Raw genomic sequence first — 23,256 nt, 5'->3', positions numbered from 1 at the left:
TATGTATATTCAGTTCCCTTAATTTGATATGCATAAGCTCTAGAAAGTTCTGTAGTACTCAACACCCCATTGGCTCCTTCCCTAAGTCCCTCCTTGGTGTTATTTCCATTGGTTCCCTTGCTCTCAACCCCACCTCCTGTCACGAATCCTATTGGCTGTATCCCTTATTCCCACCACTATAAAATCCCTGGACACCCGCGCATCTTTGGCTCTCTGTCTCCTTACCCTATCGTTTTGTCTCCGTAAGCCTTCTGTGTGGAACCTCTACGGAGCATCCCGTCTCTCCCTTCTTCGCCTCTGCCTGCGTGCCTTCCCATCAGCTCAGGGGCGGCTCCCTCGGGTGAGCAGCGCAGCCCCGTCTGCCTGCGCTTCTGTGTGTGGCTGTGCCTGCCCTAGTGCAGTGGGGTTGCGGCTACACCTCCAGCCTCTCCTTGAGCTAGCATGCAAAATTCGACAGCAGCTGTTCTGACAGGAACAGGAGTAAAAGCAGCAAATATTTGGCTGCATTCCCTTCTGCCAGCAGTTTCCCAAGCATATGGAATGCCAACAGAACCCCAGCTCAGTGTTAACAGGAAGGAGGAAAGGAATAACAAAGGAATAAGTTACCCTAATTACAGTAAGTCTATGATGGCCTTATAGAGGAGATGGAAATCTCTTGGTATTGCTGGAAAAAAAATTGCCAGGAGAACACCATCAGAGAGGTAAAAATAATCCACAAAGCAGATTTCTCATCACAGCAATAGAGTAAATGTTGAGAGTCAGTTTGCAGTTATCTATGCCTGACCCATAAAAACAAAATAAAAAATCAGATGACTTTTGCTGTAACCACCTTACACTATAAAGGGGTTGTAGAGGTAGGTCTCAGGGTCCTGCTTTTCAGTAACTAGATAGAGATCAGGACTGTGATCTAGAGCAGGAAGTATGCTGTAAAGTCGTGCTCCCTTTTCAAATGCGTGAGAATTTGCTTTTTCTAAATTACTGTGGCTTTAGTGAGCCAAAGCTCAGCCAGGTGAAATAGACTAATAGATGCATATGCTTCACCTAAGTGACTATAGCTCTTAGCAAGCAAAGATTCTGCCAGGTGAAAGAAGCAGATAGAGGCAATACCAATAAAGCTTTACTGAAAGTCTTTTATTTTTACTCTATAAAACGGCTTTTCTAAAATGTGCAAAATAAACAAAAATCCTGGGTTGTTTGCTGCAGTAGATGAGTTTATTTTATATGTTTAGGACAAGCAGAATAATTCATTCATGGCTTTACTTTTTGTGGATCAGCCAGCTGTTCTCTGCTTGAGCCAATAAAAATGTTGCTCACGTGTCCAAGAAAAGCAGCAAATGCAATATGAAAAAACATTTAAAACTAGTACCTACTAAAAGTAGGTTTCTTAGTCTCTTGGAAATTCCATTAAACTGGGATTTGAATGTCAGGTTAATAAAGATACAGAAATTCAAATCTGCATTTTAACTGAAAACCTCAGCATTTTTCAGCACTTAAAGAACAATGGATTATGCTTGTATGTATTCTATTAAATGTAGATGTAGCCACGAGGAAAATTTCTGGGGCAGAGATTACAAAAAAAGACCTTACTGATTAGTTTATGACTCAAAGATACATATTTCACATTTTATCATCACAACGTCTGCCTCAGCATTTGGAAATCATCTGAAAACATAAAACTTGATGATAAAATAAATTTAATCCCTTTTACTGTGTTACCTTTTAATTTTCTTCCAGCTGCACCAACTCCAAATAGTCATCAAGGGAAGATCTCCATTAGCTCCAAAGTCAGTGTTGCTTTAGAAGATAATGCTCTAAACCTTCTGTGATGCTTTCCAACCACCTCACTTCAGAAAAGCTTGATGAAAGATAAATTACACTAGCTGATCACTGGCCCTGGTTCCAACTCATGTAGTTATAGAATTAGCACATCAAAAAGCTTCTGGAGGGGAATTCAGTATCCTGAGGAGCCATAGAACAGCTACCTGTTGAAGGAACAGATTCCTCATTAAGGGTACGTTCCAGGTCTCTCCTCCTTTTTACCAATATTAGCAGCAGTATAGGCTTTCCCACTGACATTTGCTATTTTTACTTTAAGATACTGCATATGACTACTTTAACTATCATATTGAAGGCCAACTCTTTCCCCTCTGCTCAATGTTTTAGATTGCACTTGGCCCTTTTGCATTTCTAGTCTTGGGGAAGCACCTCAATAATCTTCCTCAACTTCCTGGGGGTTTTTTTTTTGTTTTGTTTGTTTTATCCCCTTCCCCTTCTTCACCAAAGATATCTATCAGTAGTAAAATGGCATATTTTTGGGACCCAGCCTTGGATCTTTCTTCTTCAATTGTAGCGGATCTCCAATTGTAAGTTCTTTTCTTTACATGCACAACATTATGTGGACACGAATCATTTACAGCCCTTTCAGAGGCTCACCTACATCTCCAAGTGCCCTCTGTATGAGACATGGAGCTACTACTTCCATTTCTTACAGTGAAAGGGACTGGGCTCATTTCAGTATTAACCTGGAGATTTCCAGTGGTGGAAATCATGAATTATGTACCTCTTCAAGACATTAACAAAAAAATCCACTCTCAAACTAAAAGTTTGATGCTGGCACATTGTGTTAGTAGAGTGAAAGGCATCAGCCACCCAAAGAAGATTCAAAGTATATCCAAACCCAGTACAGCTGAATCCAAATATCAAAAATTCCTCTTGGGATCTTCAAAAATCCCTTAAAAAACAGAATGTAGTTTCATCCTCCTTTGAAAGACTATATTTTTGTAACTGATAGTTTCAGAGGTTTTGAAATACACCTTCAGCTGTTGGCCAGAACACCATCTCTCTCCCTGTTTTCTGGATTAAAATATTTGAAATATATGCATGGTATTACAGGAACGCTGAGCATCTCAGCTTTCTTCTGTGAGAAACTGGACTCTTCTTCACCAAAAAAAAAAAAACCAAACCCAACAAATTTAGTGACTTACCTTAACAATTCTTGTAGTTGTTTCACGTATGCCTACCAAAGAACAAAACATGCAACTAATACTCAGTTTTAGTTAACCATAATACTGAAAGTCAGCAGACTCTTCTAAGACACTTCTAATGTGTTAATTTTTCCACTCTTTATTTCCCTATCAGGATGTTTCCTATTTTATTTCAATCTTCTGGAAAAAAAATGATGCAATGCTGACTTGGCTTCTGAAGGAGGGGATCTCATACATCCTGTGTCTAAATAAATGACTCTTACAGAAGGATATCAGGCAAGAAAGCTGTTGTAGAAAATGAAATAGTGGATATTGATTATGACATTCATGAAAAATGTTGATATATCATATGCAAAAAACGAGTATAAATTAACATCTTCCTGTCATGAAGATGACAGATACCTGTTATAAAATACTTGCATGGTCTTTTCTTTCAGGCTCATCAACCTGCTCAAATGTCCTTCAGTTAAAAAGAAAAAAAAGCTAACAGACAAATGTCAGTCTTTTCCATCTATCCAATCCTATGCTATAAAGTTTTTCAACATGGAGCGTTCATCCACAAAGGGGAGGCAGATGATTAAAGAAGTCATGTGGCTTGCCTGCACCAAGTGTTATACTACATACCAGAGTTGGGGTCAAGAAGAATTTTTCTCCCAAAGACTGATGGAGACAGTAAAAGTCTTCACTTCCCTCTGGAGAAGAGTTGAGCACAGTCAGTCTGAAGAGCCCAATCTCAGCCTATCGTCAATACCATGGACTTAGAGGTGACCACGTGGTCATGGGTGTTGGGTGCTGTGACTGCTGTTAGCAAACTGCTAGTGTTGTGACTGCTTGCTAAGTCATTACCACTAAGCTACGGATAACTCCTCAATTTAGGCAAAGTACGTACAGGCAAAAAGAGCAGAGGGACACAGAGAGGAAGCATTTGGTGAAATTGAAGAAAACCAGATCAGCTGTTTCTGCTGTTACCAGAGAAGGGATGTAGAAAAAGTACCTTTAATCTCCTCATCCTGTTGCAGCTCCTGATGGAACAAGCTCACCTCCTTCCAGCTCTCCCCAGTTAGACAAATTTAATGATGCAGCTTACGGAGAAGTGAACAGGATTGTCAAATTGCACCTCCAGCCATCACAGGGAAACAGAAAGGTCTGTAGAATATTTTCATCTCACAGCCCAAATGAACTGAGGGTCACACGTGCTTTCCACCAGCCTAGGATAAATTTACTATCAGAATCATCAATTTTATTGTGCTGGAAGAAGTGAATATAAATATTGAGATCAGTGGCACTGAGTCCCAATAGCAGTGATCTGTTGAGGGAAACTCCTACACAGTTGTCGGAAGTGGTTCATGCCATGCGTGCCAGAGGAAAGCATCTCCAAGGATCTTTAGTTAAAACTGAGGGCTTAAAATAATTTTTGTTGAATGTAAATGCAGTGTACTGAAGTACACTCACAAAATTGGGAAGACGTGGGTTATTTTTTCTGATAAGTATTGAATGGATAATGCCTAGCATAGTTTTCAATTTTAATTCTAATTAGATGTATGAAGGGTTGCCCAGATTCCCAGGCAGCATGGGATCATGAGGATCCACTGAGAGCTTGAGTCAGACCAACTTGGTATTCTGTGAGTCTCCAGGCTTCATACTCTTGACACTGCAGTTCTCATAGCTCCCCCTAGAACACATCTAATGGGAAAAAACCCAAAACTGTACAGAGTTCATGCTGACAGATGCAGAGGGACTAGTTGTTGTTTCTGGACATATGTTTGATTATTGCTTTGTCCGTGAATCTTATAAACCTCAATTACCACTCAGAAAGAGATGTCTCTTCTAATCAAATCATCTCTTAAACAGCCTGGACCCATTCCAATCACAACCACTTTTTTTCCATTTTGTGGGATGACTAAATTGTTCTTCCAAGTCTTCCAGCTAACCTTTCAATTGAAAACAAGAAAATCTAGCCAAAAGAAAGCTTCCACATTTCACTAAGTCTTAAAATATATTCTTAGAGTTAGTCATAATGCAAATGCTATACATAAAGACTTTGGGGACAGCTCTGAATTTTGATTGAATGACTGTGTTTAAACCCTCCCTTAATGTAAAAAAAACTAAGAGCACAAGAGTGCTCACAGTGCTTAATGTTTTTCTTGAAAAAGCTTCTCTGTTTACATATAGAACCACATCCTTTAGACTGCAAAAAAGTGTATAAAAATACTTCAAGAAGCTTGCTTTCAATCTCAAACAAAAAAGAAGTTACTTCCTTTAACAAGAACTGGTTTGTGAAATTAGATGGACACTGCTGTGACAAAAGATTTTAGCCAGTTCTCTCTGTAGAAAAAAGCCTTAGGGAGTTCAATTAGGACACTGCAGAGAGTGGGATACATGCATAAGAAATTTACATCTGAGCTTATTACTCCAGGCTCCCTTTACTACTGGTTGAGCAAAATAGGTAGATTAGGGTCATAATTCATCTGTCACTGAATGTGGTGGCTCAAATAGACTGGATGAATGATGACTTAAAAGTGTCTATAGCTCTTCATCGTATCTAAAGGGAGCCTGGGGTCACCAACTCGGAGGTAAATTTCTACACTGCAGATAACAAAATCAGATGAGCTGGAGTGCACCCTACATGCAGGAGGGAAACTAAACTGAAAACCATCCAGTTTCTTTCTTTTCAAAGCCAAGCCCTGCAGCCAGACATCATTTTTGCAATGAGCTAAAGGTGTCATCTTGGGGCGTGAATGTGGCTGTATTGTTTGTAGCAGCAGGCAGAGTTTGACGGCTGTGACATTCCCTTCAAAATGTGACCGTGTTCTGTGCCTCCCGTTGCTCGATCCAGCTGCTGTGGCATTCATGAATGAGATCCCTGGGCAGAAGCCAGCAGAACCATGTCCCTGTGCTGTGCACATCCTGACCATCACTGCTCAGTTGCCCCTGGTAGTAAAATGATGTTTGTCCACTTGGAACACTACTGCTTTTTTTTCCTCATGAGAACAGTACCTGGCATCAGGTTGTTTATAAGAACTTCTGTGTGTTTTTTCGTCTAAGGCTGGTCATTTTAGTGGGCTGCCAGAAGGTTAAAATTTAATCCTCACTTAATGTCATACTTGTAAATGGAAGATGTGCACATAGCCTCGTTTTCTACAAAAAATCTCAGGCTGAGCAGAGGAATGAAGAAAGAGAGACAGTGTAAAAATCAGGAAATTATAAAGGTTCCCTCTAAATTTGCTTTACTTTCCCCTTAAATAACATTCCCTTGCAGACAAAGCTGAAGGTTTAAATTTTAATTTAACAACATATTTACAAAGCTGTTTGTTTTTTTATTCTAAAGCAATTAGTAAGAGGAAGGAGTATATTTGCAAATACCATTCTTAAAAGAATTTTCTTTGAAATATTATTACACTAAGTGTAACGTTTTCTGGGAGTTGCCTCAATAGTTAAGTTTCAAAGTTTAGTAAGATGTTGCACATTGAATACATTTTGAGTAAGAGCTTTAGTATACGATGTGGTAGCAGTAATCAGAGCTGATGCATAACAGCAAAAAAAGTATCATACTCAAGAAAATCTCTCCAGCTTTATGCAGAAAGGAGATTTTCATGAAGCAGCCAAAATGTTCCAGAGACACTTCTCACTACATTTTTCATATATTTGAAAACAGAAGAGCCTTTTTAGTCTTTAGCTATCCTGCTTACAAATAGACTGGTTCTGCTTTATGCTAAAATGATGTTACGTTTCTAGGATCCTCTTTTCAGTCCCATTTACATTGTAAGGGAACTAAAACCCTTGAGTAAACAATTAGGAGTAGTTTTTATGAACATGTTGATCCACAGCTCTAAATACTGTCAGCACATTCATTAGTTAGCAATTGATACATGATGTTTGCAATTCCATGTTGTGTTAGTGGAATGTGGATGATCACCTGCTTTGTGTTTCCCTTCTCTTAAACAAAAAGGAGGGAGGAAAAGAACAGGAAGAAGTTTGAATTTTCAGTTTCTTGCATGGAGGTAAAGGAACAGATATATAGCATATAAGAAACTGATACTTCTTTCCCCATCTGAACTCACTAGGGTAATATGGCTTTAGATACTTAATAAAATTTCTTGACTGGATGTGGCAAGGAAGACTAAGTAAATTTAGTCTTCTCTTGTTGTAGCCAGGAAAATTGCATTCACAGTGTAACGTGCCCTCTAAGGATCACAGATTATTTTTTATCTCGGTCTTTCTGCATTTGGGTATGTTCAAAACTTCAAGGAGCATTAACCTCCAATGAGTGATTTTTTTCCTGATCATTGAAAACAGAGAATAGACAGAGGAATCTTCCTTCATTCATATGAAGGTTCCTTCCAACCTCAATTATTTAATGACTGAATCTGAATTAAATGAAAGTTCCAAAAAAAAAAAAAAAAATAGAAATGAAACCCAGAGGAAAGCCAAATGCATCATTTACATTAAAGTAAATAATTTTAAAATTTTTCTTTGGATGTGGTGTGTGTTCAGTTTTAGAGTGGAAAAACAAAAAAAAGAGTAACTGCTGAAGTCAAAATTAGGGCTTAATCCAATATTGTATCTGGTAGGAAAAGTGAAACCAGATGTTATAAGAGCATATGTTACTCATTGGCCACATCAACCTTTCTCCACTGTCATTTTCAAAATAAAAATATCTTCTCTGAGAAATTCAGTAGTTTAGCTGTTCATGCAAGGCTGCTTACACTCCTGATGAGGACCCAAATACTTCAGGTTTCAGGACAAAACTTTGCTGGATACCGAAGGATGTACCATTAGACACATAACGTTTGCCAAGCTGGGCACCAGTTTCATTCCCAATGGTATTTAAAATTAAGAAAAGAGCATCACAATTGAATTTATACAGTAACAAACATACTTTATCCTTACATGTGCTCAGAAGACATCTAAGTTTTTGAAAAGACAGAATTTGAAAAGAATGGGTTTGAAAGTGTGATCGTGCTTTACCTGCTTTTGAGCAACAACTCACTGTTTACAAAACTGGCTTTTCACCAGCCCTCAGTTGCCTCTTGTAGGTTAACAACTTAAAGGGCAAGTGAGTTCTTAAAAGGATCTGGATTTTTGGCAATTCAGTGAGTTAGAAAATATATGAATATAGTTCAAGGAAATAAAGCAGACTTACGGAGAAGGCGGATTTCAGAGAATCTCATGGTATTTAACAACGCTGATGAAATTGCACTGAAAACAGTATAGATAAAATCACATTCAGTGTTGGTAAAGACAAAGGAACCTGAATGAGGAATAAACAGACCTAACTGCCTAAACAGGATGGTAGGCTTGAAATCACCTGTCATTACCAAGGAAGAGATTTTGGAGCCATTGAAGACAGGTCTCTGAAAATACCCTTTTTGTATCTGTGATGGCAAAGAATAAACGGAACCATTGAAATTACTAGACAGAAAGAGATGGCAAAGTAAATATTAAATGTTACTGTCTGTTAAGCACATCCTTGTGTCTTGATTCCTAGATGGAGTTCTGGTCTCCTGTTTCAAAAGAGATGCAACATAACGAGAAAAAATGTGAAAAATTTGATCAAAGGTATGGCATGAAGAGAGATTAAATTAACTAGGGTTTTTAAGGCGGTAAAAGAAATAACCACAGGTGGGAATATGGTAGAGGTATTAGAAAATAATGAGTAGATGAAGAAGAAATATTAGTCAGATCATCACAATGTCAGTACAAAGTGATCTCAAATTAAATTATCAAACTGCCCATGGCAGGAGGTTGGAGCAAGGTGATCTTTAAGGTCCCTTTCAACTCAAACCATTCTGTGATTCTATAACTACAGGTGTAAAACTGAGCTTACTTAAGCTGTAGAACCATAGGTTGCAGGAGGCTGTGGAGACCAGAATGCTAATGTAATTAGATCTAGAGAAGAAAAGTTATGTACTATTAAATGGAAATTACTACCCTTGGTTTGGGAACTCCCTACACCAGGAGCTGCAGCATGTGAGTGAGCAGAATCAGAGATCTTTTGCTCTGAGCCTGCTGTCTGGCCCAGGCACTTGCTGCTACTCATGGTTTTAGAAACCTCCCTGAAGCTAGATGATGTTATAGCTGTTTTAAAAATTAAGTTTAGCTGTGGAGACTTTCTTCACATAGGGTTTTTTCCATGGAAAGCACAGAAATCCCACTTTCCTACTGTTTCTGTAAGTACATTAAACCCTGGGCTTTATAGGAGATTCCAAGGGTAAGAAGTTGTTTTATTTACTTATTCTTCCATTTTTGTGAAGTTACATAGGAGGCAAAAGTTGCAAACATGCTCCTCCCCTCAGTGTTTCAGTGCAGGTATCACTGAAATCTGCATGTTGCAGTGCCTAGTACTGGGATTTACTTTTCCCATAAGAGCATATGTCATATTTCACTCCCAAATCAAACTCATGAGTTCTGCCCCCAGAACCAGCACCTACTTTTTAGCACTGCTGGACGTTACAACACCCAGAAGTGCTTGGCAAATACAGAACAAAGATTTTTCTCCCAACCACTCAGTTTCAGTGCATTACAAATGGTACAGGCAGGGTGAGGGGCGTGTGACAGATCAGAGGACACAAGGTCAAATCCCAGGCTGAGCAGCACTTCTTTTTGTAATATTTGTCCCGTGATCCACTTGAGCAGCTCTGATCCTGTCTTATCACAGCATATGGAACTAGAAAGGGGAAAAATACAGGAGAGCTCCTGAGAGCAAAACAGTGAAAATTGGGATGGCAAAAAAGGGTCTGAAGAAACATGAAAACAAGTGCAGTCATCAACGGACAAAAAAAGGAAGAGCTCTGTTTTCAGCACAGCCTTGCTGTGAGATGAGCCCTGAAATACGCCATATTTAGAAAAACAAGAACTGGGTCAAGAATTGTGTTCCAAGTCTGAAAGGTTATCTGCTGCGAGAAGGACCTGGCTGTCTGACATTTTCACAAGCTTTTAAAAGAGATAAAGGTAGGAAGATGGAAAAGTAAGTCAAAACCGGACACTATGAGTGGTGCCTGCTTCTTCTATCTTTGTCTCATTTAAAGTTATGTATATACCCAAGTACATGAATGCTGAATAAACTGATCTGTGTGGAAGGTCACGTGTCACAATATTACCAAGAACAGTGCTGCAATGCAGAAAAACAAATCTTGCATGTAGGTACACAGAGAAACAATTGCTTCAATATCTCTGTAGAGTAGAAACAGCAGTTATGCCACATCCTTTTCTGTTTCAGACTCCTGGAGACTAGAAGTCTGACTTTTCTAACCTAGTACACTCTTTAGATGCCTGCTTGGCCTGAACACCCAATGCTATCATCAAGGGTACAGTTAAGTAAATGGAGAAGGCTGACAAATTAATCACTGGGACCAGTATTCACCACTTGCCATATTAATAAATTTTTAAATCATACATTCCCTATAGACTCTTGGGGACAGGAACAAGGCAAGGATATTTGGACACAAGACCAATAGATTTATATCAGTTTGCTCCTTGCTCCTCTTGCACTGTGCTCCAAGAAGTGGCAATGGAAGCAGCCAGTCACAATGCTCTTTCACAGCCATTCATAACCGTAGAGAAAAACTTAGATTGCTGCTCCAGGAGCACCAGAGCAATATACTGAGCACTGTATACTCAGTATATTAAACCAAATTTCTTGTGATTTCTGCCCATATACTAGAAAGTACTACTGAGTTGATGTTACAAGCACAGCTCTAGCCCTCTCAAACTGCTGCTTGCTAACAGAGCCGAAAGAGAAGAATGGAAACTCTGCCTGTATTTATAAGGGTGCCAGTGCGATAAACTTGACTGAATAGAATCATTGATTGCCGGAGCTGTATGCAAACATTTCCTCCTTCAGTCCACTCAGTTTCTAATTCTGCTGCTCAAAAGGCAGAGCTAAACATTTGCCTGCACAGCAGGGCATGGAGAGGGTGTGCTGGGAGTGCACTCCTACAGGCAGCAATGCGGGCAGCACTGGCAGCAGGGCAGCTACAAACCACCTGGTCTGGCAGCCAGGCTCCACCAAGTGTCGTTGGCATGAAAAAGGAATCTACAGAGCCAGAAAACAGCACAGCTGAAGGAGTTTGAACATTTATGAATGTATCAGGACCATGTGGGAATAGAGGAAAGAGAAGGAAATAAAAAAAAAATAAATAAACCCACCAACAAAACTGGTACAAAAATAAAGCAAAATACTTCATTTGGGCTCAGCTTGACTACCTTGTGAGATCCACCTTTCATGTTGCATCTAGCCAGGAAGCTGAGAAAAAATGGGGAGATACATTTGCAGAGAACTAGAAGGCAAGTCCAGAACAAAAACACACAACACTAATGGTCTCTGGGAAAAAGAAACAGAAAACAACCTTTCTTTTTTTTCCCTTCAAAAAGACTGTTTGACAAACAGTTACATACCAAGATTTAAAAAAAAAAGGAAATGTTAAAATAACCTTGATGCCTTAAGGTTGAATAGAAAATTCAAAAAACCCCACGAAATAAAACTCTTGAGGAGTACGAGATCAAAGCTCAAGCATTGCCCCCTCTGACTCAAAAGAAAAGGCTTAGGCCTTTCTTCCCCACAGTCCAGGTAGATCCTGTCTCTGGGGCCAATCTCTAAACTACATGCAGGAAAGATATCACCACTCTGACCGTGGAGGCCTTCCCACAACCACTCCCAAGTACACTGGCCACTCTGCATAGGGTGGAATGCCTCACAGCAGTATGGTTGCATGTAGGACATTTCATCCTGTTGCCAAGAAACAGCCAGTCCCACGGAATGTTTTGATTTTCCTGACTGGAGTGTTCAGGTCTTTTGTACACATGTCAAATGCCAGCTTGTAAGAAAAGAAAGCTAAGAGTGTTTTTCAAAAACAAGAATGCATTCACCTTGCAAATGTGGCCTATAATTTCCTGTATGTTTGTAGAGGTTTCATTTGCTGAAAGGCTGAAACCACCCACCTCTTGTTGTAAATGTGCTATTAGCATAATAGGTATTAAAATCTTCTATGACCACACTGAATTTCTAGCTGTCTATCCACACAGAGATTATTCTGGGTCAGAAAGACAAGGAAGAACTAAAAGTTGCCCAGGCATCAAACAGGACCTGAAACAGACACAACAGATAAGTTAAACACTACATACACACATTACTCAATCAACAGAAATTAATTCCAGTTGAAGGACCAAACATAACGATTTTGTTTCCTATTGTAAATGAAGTGATTTCATCTGGACTGTCTCTTAGGAGAAAGGGTAACCAAAGCAAAATTTACTATGCTATCCATTGAAGCAACAGCCATGAGTGAAAATAAATCATCTTTGATATTCATTGTGAGTCTTTCTGAAGCATTTCTCATCTTGTGTAAAGATTTTGCTGAAATGCTGAACAACATGAGCCTGAAATGAGCTATTTAATATGAAAAATCCATCAACATCAGTAAGCTCAAATGTAAAAGGAGAACAGTGAAATATTCAGAGCCCAGTCCAAGGGTGAGTAAGGGAGATAAGGTTAAGCAGGGGATGGTCAGATGCTGCATGGTTATAACATGAGCATACAAACAGGATGGATCTTGTTTACAACTTTTAGTGTGAGGGTGGAAGGCAATATCCAATGTAGTTTGATCTCTGTGTCTTGTTTTGATCAACAAATAAAACAAACTTTGGAAACTGCACAGCTATTTATTGGATCTCGGGGTGTGGTTTGGTGTAATACCCTGTCACATTGCCAGGATGAGCTTCTTGCTGACAGTAAACGTCTCCGTCTTTCTTTCCTAATTGAGACTGTGGTTTTTATTGGCATACCCAAGTTCACTCAGACATCTCAATATAACTGGCTTATCTGCACAAGGAACACTGAGCCCATAAGGATGTTAAGGAACTTTTCAGCATTGATTATGTAAAGTGCTGCTGTGGTTTCCATTGTACCATGCACTCCTGTAACTTTTCTACCCCTTCCTTCAGGAGGAAGGAGTTGGAAACGCAGCCTTAGTGGCTGCCCTTCCCAAGGCCAGAGACCTGTGTCCTAACTCGTAAGAGGGCACAGTGTTTGTAGTGACCAGAAAGGAGGGGAAGAATAAAAAGTTTTAATTCAGCTTCATTTCCCACCTCCTCAGTGAGCTATGAGAGATTTTACTCATAAAACCATGCCTTCAAGCAGACAGCTTACATCTCACAAGAGGTGAATGAACAAGTCCTGCCATCAGCAGACCAGGACAAGTCGGCAGGTCTAAACAGACTTGAATTTTGGTGGTCACTACTACCACAATACCTTTGCAGTCACACATGACAAAGAGCTGTAGGTCCAATGGAGCTGGCTGGAAGGTGCAATAAAAGACAAAGGTCTGTGGGAAAGGGGGATGTTGGAGTGATGAGCCTTGAACACCAGTACACTTCAGTACAGATTTGCCCATCACCAATGCAAAACAAAGCACAGCATGAAAAATACTCTTAATTTGAAAGCTGAACGGCATTTAGGAGAAAAGTGGAAGGTAGTGTTCCTCCACAGTTCTTCCCTATAGTTGCACATGTAACATCCTGGGCACCAACTCTTCTACCTGAGGGTTCAAGGAACAAACAGCTTATTTCTCCTTTATTCTTAATTTGCTGATGGCTCTCTTTATCCTTGATTGCCTTTGCCGTCTGAGGTTCTGTGACTCTGTGTCAACAGTTTCTCTTGGTCTGCTGTAGATTGCTTCCAAACCTAAGTGAATTTTTATACAATCCTTGGTTTACTTCTTCCAAGGTATCTTTTTAGTATATTGAGACATTTTAGATCCCTTAGGGATTTGATACAATGTGGCTTTCAGTTGCATATTATTTTGATGATTTTGAACACCAGTAGAATATTAAAGAAGATACATAGCTGTTGAAGTCAAGTAGGGCTTGGAGGTGGAATTTTTGTATAGCTGAAAGCAGCTCTTGCGGGTGCAAGTTAAAAATTTCTTGAACAAAAACTGTATTATGACTTTAGGCACAGAATATTCTGTATCTCTGTTAAAAGCAACATTGCAATTAAAAATTAGTACTTTCTTTAGCATCAGACTTCCACATTTTAAATTATTTAAGTAAAGGAGGTAACCACCACTATCAACAAAGGGTCGTCATTAAGTGATTAAGATTCCTGTCCTCATCCCTGTTAATCTCAGAGGGCTCTTCAATACTACACATATATTGAATTCCTATTCATTTATAAACACTGGCTGGGTTGCATGAAACACTTTCATTCCATCTAGAGAAAGAAGCACTTGTGATTTAATGTATTTTTTCTTTACATTAACTATTCTACAGCTCTGGCTGCACTGATGGCTGCTCTAAGCAGAGGTATGTGATACCTTGACATCCATTTTATGCTTCCAGATAATTAGGAGCCAGAACAGTGACATTTCTAGATATACATGTGTGTCCCACCTTGGTGAGTGAAAGTAATTTACAGGCTTTTGAATGTTGTGAGTATTAGTACAGTCATTACAGAAGGATCTTCTTTGTAGTAGGAAATAAAATGCACATCATACAGGCTGGCTAGGTTCTCTTAGAAATCGCTTCTGTAATGGTTATTTACAACTTATCCACACTTCATGAAGATAAGCAGTTTAAACTGTGTCCATTGGAGAAACACACAAGATATGGTGTGAGGAAAAATAAACATGGCTAAGGGTATTCTATTCCTTCTTGTCTCGTTTCTGTGTCCATATTATGTGAATCTCAGTTCAGTTACAGAACTTCAAATGGGAAAAAATTAGACGTATTATTGAGCCAGGGCTTTATTCTTATTTTTAGTAAATGAAACAAACAATCCTCAACTTGAATGGACCTGGTTACAGTACTCATTGCTTGTCTGAGAATCTGACACAATGAACAACACAGAAAAGCTTTTTGAAATATCATCTAAGCCTTGTTTGTATCTGCAGAGGTCAAAACATTTAACTAAACCAGGTTTTGTCCCATTTCCCTCACTCCCTTTAGTACAACTAAATGTACTGCTCCTCTCTTACAGATATCTGAGTGACTTGAAAGCTGCCCATTAGGTCATGTTCAATACCAGCAGTTTAAAACCCACCAGATCTGGTCTTTGTGTCTAGCATGTCCAACTAGCTGGCTCTTTGTGGCTTTCTGCTGCAAGCAGCAACTTAGCCAGGATTCCTGAGCCTTCAGAGTCTGTCATATTCTCCTAGGCACTCTTGGTTAGAACAGGGGCAGAGGGGAAAGAAGGAGTTTCTGCTCTTTCAGCCCTGCTTCTCACAACTTTTCTCTGCAGTTAAGTTCCCTCAGCTGCAGGTCCTCTGTCTTGAGCAGTCCGTCAAACACAGCTCCAGCCAGCCTCAGGAACTTAGCACCCCCAGCCCAGGCGCCACCTCTTTAGAAAGTAAGAAAAGAATTTTCCTGATTTATTTGGAATAAACATAGAATTTATTTTCATTTAGATTTCAAATTTATAAGATGCTGAGTTCATCAGTGCCTGGGTCCATGCTCCAAAGTCCAGACTGCAGTACCACAGGCTTTACAGCCAGAATGGGTCATTGTTAACAGGCTCTATATACCAAGTATCTCTACATTCAGAATAACAAAGTTAAATATGGTAAGAGTTTTCATTACGCAATCATCACCCTTGCCTAATTTCTTCACCTCTCCTCTAATCACAACCTTTTTGACATTACAAAATTCTGACACAAACTATTTCCCTTTCATTAACATAGGATTGCAAGAAGAAATCTTCAGTGAGTTGAAAGTGAATTACAGCTGCCCAGTCACTGACTTGTGTGCAAGAGAGGTGTGTCTTGAAATCCATCTTCCTATTAGCACTGATGCTGCAGTTACAGGAAGAAGCAAAGTGGCCCCACCACTGTAAGCTCTCAAGCACTCTGCTGTCAGTACTGTTTTATTGCTGAATCCACTCCGTCCTGGTTTTGGCTGATGTAGAGTTAATTTTCTTTGCAGCATCTGGTATGGGGCTATGTTTGGATTTGTGCTGAACACAGAGTTGATAATGTGGAGATGTTTTTGTAATAGCTGAGCAATTACACAGAGCCAAGGCCTTTTTTGCCATGCTGGCAAGGGAATTGAGGGTGCATGAGAGGTTGGGAGGAGAGACAGCCAGGACAGATGACCCAACGTGACCACAGGGATATTCCAGACCATATGACATCATGCTCAGTATATCAAGTGGGGGGAAGAAGTAGGAAGGGGGGAGCATTTGGAGTTATGGTGTTTGTCCTCCCAAGTAATCATTAGAGATGATGGGGCCCAACTCTCCTGGGGATGGCTGAATACCTGCCTGCCCATTAGAAGCAGTGAATTAATTCCTTGTTTTGCTTTACTTGTGTGCATGGCTTTTGCTTTCCCTATTAAACTGTCTTTCTCTCAACCCATGTGTTCTCCATCCTTTACACTTCTGATTCTCTCCCCAGTCCTACTGGTGGGGGAGTGAGTGAGCAGCTGTGTGGGGTTTGGTTGCTGGCTGAGGTGAAACCACAACACACTCTCAAGCTAGAATTGAGCTGCAGTAAAGAAATCCCCAGTTTTGGCAGATGTTGGTTAACCAGGTTTGTATTTTAATTCTTGGGTGTGTGCATAATTTCATCTGCCAGTTTCATCATTGCCTACACCTGGGTTCTAACAAATGCTCTATTATACCCAAGACTATCTTTTCTGTAGTACACAGGCCAGCTTTTAAAACTTAGATGTCTGATATTTGCCCCAGATCTGTATTTAGGGTCTCAAAAAGCTTCTACTCGCTTCACATCATATCAGTTCACTCTTAAACAGTAAAATTAGCTGAAGTCACCTTTTAGTTCCTATTTTGTTCTTTTATCAGAAGTATTAAATTCATCTTTATCAAAACTATCAAAACTCTTTCACAGTAGAAGCAAAACAGTAACTTATAGTGATTGGTTTGGTCTCCCTCCCTTGTTCAGCTGTCTTGGTTTGCATACTGTGAGCCTTCAACCCTCTCTACTTGCTCCTTTCCTATCTGTGTTTGTTACTGTAGCTGCTGTTCCTCACTTTAGGTAAACGGTACAAGAGTGCCTTACGCTGCTACAGACCTTCACTAAATCTTGTGAAGATCTTCTTGCAAATTGCTTAAGAGCATTTTGCAAATAAATCCTCCCAGACTGTAGTGTTTGTTGCAGCCCAGAAATTGAAAATCATACTGAATATTATGTCTGCTTTTTAAATGTCAGTGTGTTGGAAGGAGTTTGTCATCTCTAGCACCACTCTATGATATTATACATAGCTTTGATGCTGAAAGTTGTTTTCTTAGTGAAGACTTTACCATTATGTATTTAATCTAGCTTGTATCAAACCATTCTCTCTATAGATGATCAGAACTTTAGAGGTAACTAAATCACCTCAAATATTTGCCAAGAGCAGTTAAATCTGTGATGACTCACTAAGGCATGATAGAAAAAAATTCCAATTTTTCTGGGGGAAACTACTTTGGCTTAGATAGGTCACAATATTTTCTTCAGTTTAAAGGTGTGTTTACTTTTCTGTTTGAAGAAACAAGCCAGCTTAGTTCAGAGGAAGTACATACCAGGGACTACTTTCCACTCCATAGGAGAATGCTCTCTAGCCAGCAGAGACAGGCCAATTCTTTTCACTTACAAAAATGTCATCTACTTATTATTTCTCCATAAAATTCAGTTCCAAAAGAATGAAAAAGATTTGCAAATACCATTTATAAGTCAAAACCACTGAAGCATCAAATTATACCAGACTCATAAAAGTAGAAGCCTTTTGTAAGATCAAAAGCTATGCAAATTCTGCTTTGCAGCTCAGGTATATCACGTCAGGAGGACCACAAGAATACAGTCTTCAAATTAGGAAAAAAGTTTAAGTGTATGTACCATTTTCTGTTCTTATTACAGTCATGCATATACATTAAAAGATTCTTCTATTTTCAACTGTCTGCAGCAGCAGTACAAGAAATCAAAATTATTTTGCCTATCAACATTTATTAAAGATAGTTAGGAAGACACAGGACTGATTTAGCTTTTTCAGTATCCATCCTATAATTTTTGCTAGCTGGCATCCTGCCCCTACCTCACAGCCCAGAAGCTGAAACCACAAGTGTTAAGAAGTCAATTGAGTTGTGGAAGAGCTTTGTAAAGGCCACTTACAGTACATTCAGCTCCTGCCTTTCACAGCTTGCATGCGGGCTTGAAACCATCTTCCCATGCCAAAGACAGTGAGCACAAATCCAGAATGGGTATGCCTATGCTGTGGTTTGGAATCAGAAAAAAACTTATTCTGCCCACGCTCTGAGGTAGTAGGACAGGAGCCAACTCTCATCTGTAAATTGCATGGACAGATTTGTGTAGCAGGATGGCCCTGTGTTTGAACTAACATGTCCCTCTGAGGCACAGATGGAACACACAGAAGTGAAACGTTTCGCTGCACTCTCCATCGAGCTGAAATGTTATTCTCAGGCAGTGCAACCTCACGAAATGTCATCCCCAGGAAATGCCTTGAAAAAGAGAGGGTGGAAGCATAAACAAAATCCCTTCTGTCACCCTCCTCCCCTTCACAGAAAGATTTCCAGCTACTTCATTAATAATACAGACTCTTCAGTAAGGTATTAGAAACTCCAGCCATAACTGAACCAGTTCACAGAACATCAAAACTTACTCTGTTTGCCTTTGCATCTCAGCACAGAAGAATGTTTCAAAGCAGGGAATACACGCTTGAACTCTGGCTCCACACAATAGGCAAGTAGGAGGAACAGAGAGAAAACCTGGGAGGAAAAGGTTTGCAACGTTTCCAGAAAAGAGCAGTTCCAGTCAAGATATTTGCAAGGATAATGTTGCCTTTTTCCAAACATTAATTTGAGAAAGCACATTCAAGTGTTCTCTCTGCTTGCAGTATGCAAGATTTCGGTGTTTTTCCACCAGTTTTATCAAAGTAAAGAATGGTCACTTCTTTCTGAGCTTTATATTTACTCCAGAATAGAGGTGAACTTACTGGTCATACATAGGCTGATCAGAAGACAGAACACACAAGAAAGACAATCAAAACCCCATAGATGGAATTTTAAACAGAAGGCTGCCTATTACTATATTTTGTCTTTAACACCAAGCCTTCCACATCTCAAAGAACCTGGCATTTCTTAAGCCAACTGCATCATTATAGCAGCCTCACACCAAACAGCAACTTCTGAGATTGGCTTTTTCATCCTCCTCTGTGAGATTCTGTTTGAGTCTTTCCATCTTCCTGCGGGGAGAAATGCTGTGCACATGAAGGTAGCTGGAGCAGAGGCTGTAAGATCTTTTCTCCATCCCAGATAACAGAATCAGTGGTTATTTCAAAGGTTTTATTTTCACCTGTGGGAGCTGTTTCCTTTGAACTTCTCACTTGCTCTGGACAAGTTTAAACTGAAAAAAGCAAACTCCACTTCAGGTGTGAAGACTTTAAATTGTTATCTGTGCTTTTTATTAAAAAAAAATATGGCATTCTGACAGAGCAAGTAGAAATATTCACTAAATACTTTATCCTGGCAGAACAAGTAGAAATATTCACTTAATACTTTATCCTGGAAGAAAAAAAGTCCATCTTATTCCAAATTCTAGTGATGATGTATGATTTTAAAATGTCATCAGAAATCCTTGTAAATGCAGTTCAAACACCATTTGGGTACAGAGAGGTTAAAAAGCATGCAAAGATTTCTTACTGCATGGACTGATTTCATTCACACACAATCAATTCACCCTCTTTCCTGCCTTAGACCTTGGCCAAAGGCAGCAGATAGAGCTAGTGAATTCTCTTTATTACCATCACTGGAAGCAGGATTAATATTGGTTTCTGCCAGATATGCTGGGTGTCCTGGGGTGATGTTATGAAGCCGCTTTATTCCTTAACCATCCCCTCAATGCCCAAGGATGCTGTGCCTTTAGGATGGACCCGGGGGGCAGGGCCGGGGCCACGGGACCGAGTGCGGGGCAGTTTAACAGCTCAGCCCAACAGCTCGGGGGCTCTGGGGCTGGGCAGGGCTCGGGAGGGAGTGCGCCGGGAGCGCTGTGTTGATCTTGGGGTTTCTTTTGTGTTCCAGCTAGCGGGAGAAAGGTTCAGTTGGTTTTTTTTCTTGTTCTTTTTCCCTTCCCTTGCCTCACTGCCTCCCTTCCCTCCTCCCCAGTCCGGGGAGCCTGCAGGTGGCCCCAGCAGGCCCATGGGGTGGCCCCGGCTGGTCTGAGCCCGAGTGTCTGTTCCCTCTCCGGGAATTTGTTGTATTTTGAGGATTTTTTATTTCCCTGTTCTATCCTGTTTTGTTTGGTGTTAATAAACAGTTTATTTTTTTCCACTTTCACTTGCTGTGACCCACTTGTCTTATTGGTGGAGGAAAAGGGGAGGCCCTTTTCCCTTCAGAGGAGACACTCACTCCGGAGTGTTTCCTCCTGAAGTTTTGTCTCCAAAATCGAGACATAAATTTGGCGCCCAGCTTAAGGGGCACATGAAAGTGGAAAAAAAACAACATTTTGGTTTGAAGCATTTTGTATTGAGGTACAGCAGTAAGACCATGCTGTTTGATTTAATAATTTTTCTGTGGAACTTAGCCATAAGTACATGTCCACAGCTACGGGCAGTCAGGTCCCTGGCTTACACATTTTGTAAGTCAGGAATAAGAATCAGGACTGCCATTTTAATATGCCTGGTATTAGTGATTTCTCGAAGTTTGGCTAAAGTAATGGAAACCATTGAGAATGTGTATGTGTCCTGGGTTGCAGTGTATTCTATCACCATCCTCATGAGCTGTTGAAACCAGGAGGGGCAGTGTTTCCTTGCCTCCTCCACCCAGACTATCTTTCTGTTAATTGCCCATCATTGTCCTGCCACATGACTCAGAGATAACTCCCTCCAGACCATCTTCTGTTAATGAGCCTAATCAACACTTTGCCTCATGACTCATTACCCCATTGTGAGATGCTCCACCCAGAGGGAGGAACCAAGCATCCCATCGTGGATATAATCTGGGACTCTAAACAGCAGAGATAACCCTTCCCACTGGATTTCCAGAGGACAGGAGCTACACAGCCACCACTGGACTTCCTGAGGAAGAGCAGACTGTTTTACTACAGGATCACTGCTTCAGAGGACTACAGCCACCATTCTACCAGACTGCTACCACCACCCTGCCTAACAGGGTGTCAGGTTGTACCTTGACTCTGTCAGTTTGAACCAGTGTTTTCTTTTACTTTTTTTTTCCTTTTCTTTAATTTCCATTAAATTGTTATTCTGACTTGGTGCCTCCCACTGGTTTGTTTTCAAACTAGTACAGTATGTCATGTTGTTTTCCCATTCTGGCCTTGGTAGTTTTCTTTTGGAATGTATTAGCAATTACACCCAGTTTGTTAGGGGAAAAGCAGGGGATGATAATTCCCAGCCCTTCATTTCCTTCTTCCCCTTCAGATCTGGCACGTCATCTTTTGAAAGCATCCAGTTTCCCCTGGATGTCAAAGATACCACCTTCTTTTTATGTTATCTAGCAGGGTTCCTCTATGTAGTCTCCAGCTTGTCTAAAACAAGGGCTGAGATTTCCAGAGGCGTTGCCCGGACACCTGCCCCAGCTGTGGAAAATCCTAAGTGGTGTGGGGTATGGGAGGACATAGGCCAGACCCTGAAGCAGTTTCCTGACCCAGTAGCCTGGAACTTCCCCCCTGAACAAATTCAGAATCCAGCTGAGGTGGGGAAGCATCTGAAGGAAAACTGCAATAACAACACTGATGAAAAGAAAAAGCTCATTGCCATGTGCTGGGTCCTGGCTAATGCTTACCACACGCTGTTAGATACTGTAGGGCAGAAGATGCAGCCAGAGGGGCAGGAGAATAAGCCAGCAGACACCCCAGTCACTCCAGCTGCAGCTAAAGCAGATGGGGAGCCTAAACCAATAACAATTGCCCCTGTCCAGAGAAAGAAACACAAGGCCAAATCCATTCGCCCAGTGGATGATGATGGGCAGCCAGGACCTTCACAGCCAGCAGAGGAACTGGAACCTGAAGTCATCAGAGTCCCTGTACATAGAAAGCCTTCGTACCCTGAGGAAAGATTACACCCGAGGGCCTGATGAAACTATATTGAGTTGGATGGTCCGAATCTGGGACGCTGCAGGCGATGGTACAATTCTGGATGGCACTGAAGTGAGGCATTTGGAGTCCCTGTCACGTGAACCAAGTATCAGCCAAGAGATGACAAGGGGTCCTTAAGCTCTCAGCCTCTAGACATGGCTCTTAAGAAGTGTGAGGGAAAGATAACTGTGCCGGGAAGATCTCCAGCTGCAGCTAAACCCCTGGAAGACCATGGAACAAGGGATTCAATGCCTGAGATAACTGGCAGTGATAGAGATCATATTCTCAGGTGACCAAGCAATTAGGAGCCCTGACGTGGTAAAATGCACACCGGTGATGTGGCTGAAACTTGCACGACATGCACCACCAGAATACACCCCTGCTTTAGCAATGATGACATGGAATGATGGGGATGAGACAGTGAGTTCTATGGTGAGGAGGCTCCGGGCGTATGCAGACGCTGTGCATGGCCCAACACAAGCAAGAATCGCAGCTGTGGAAAAGAGTCTGTCAGAGACCATACAGAAGATGGAAGATAGGATGGACAAGACTCACCAGAAACTCAGGAAGGAGCTGAAAGAGGGCCCTCTCCAAAGGGCATCAGTGCAGACCAGAGGCCCTGTTACCAGAAGCAGACGTCCCACAGCTAGGGAGAGAGGGTACACCCCAAGAGCTGAACTATGGTTCTTCCTGTGTGACAGTGGGGAAGACATGAGGAGGTGGGATGGAAAACCAACTTCTGTCCTGGCAGCACGGGTGTGTGAATTGAAGAATGGTAATGCTGAGAGAGGGAGTTCCACCAGAAAGGAAGTAGCTAGAGTTTTGAATGATAACCAGGACTAGAGGGAGAGGCCAGGGAAAATCATGTGGTTTTTGGAGTGTGGGTCTGATGGCCTGGCACATCAGAGCCACAGGAATATGAAGCCTTGGTTGACACAGGCGCACAGCGCACCTTGATTCCATTGAGACACATCAGGGCAGAACTGTTTTCTATTTCTGGAGTAACAGGCGGATTGCAGCAGTTGACACTGCTTGAAGCCGATGTGAGCCTAACTGGAAAGCAGCGGAAGAAACATCCTATTGTGACTGGCCCAGGGGCCCCATGTATTTTGGGGATAGACCTCCTCTGGAGCGGGTATTTCAAAGACCCGAAGGGACTCAGGTGGGCCTTTGGAATAGTTGCTGTGGAGGCAAAGGGCATTAGGCAATTGAACACCTTGCCTGGGCTGACTGAGAAT

Source organism: Corvus hawaiiensis, chromosome 3 (genome assembly GCF_020740725.1).
Source record: "Corvus hawaiiensis isolate bCorHaw1 chromosome 3, bCorHaw1.pri.cur, whole genome shotgun sequence".
Classification (NCBI taxonomy): Eukaryota; Metazoa; Chordata; class Aves; order Passeriformes; family Corvidae; genus Corvus; species Corvus hawaiiensis.
The sequence above is the reverse complement of the archived record's forward strand: the minus strand, read 5'-3'. Positions refer to the sequence as shown.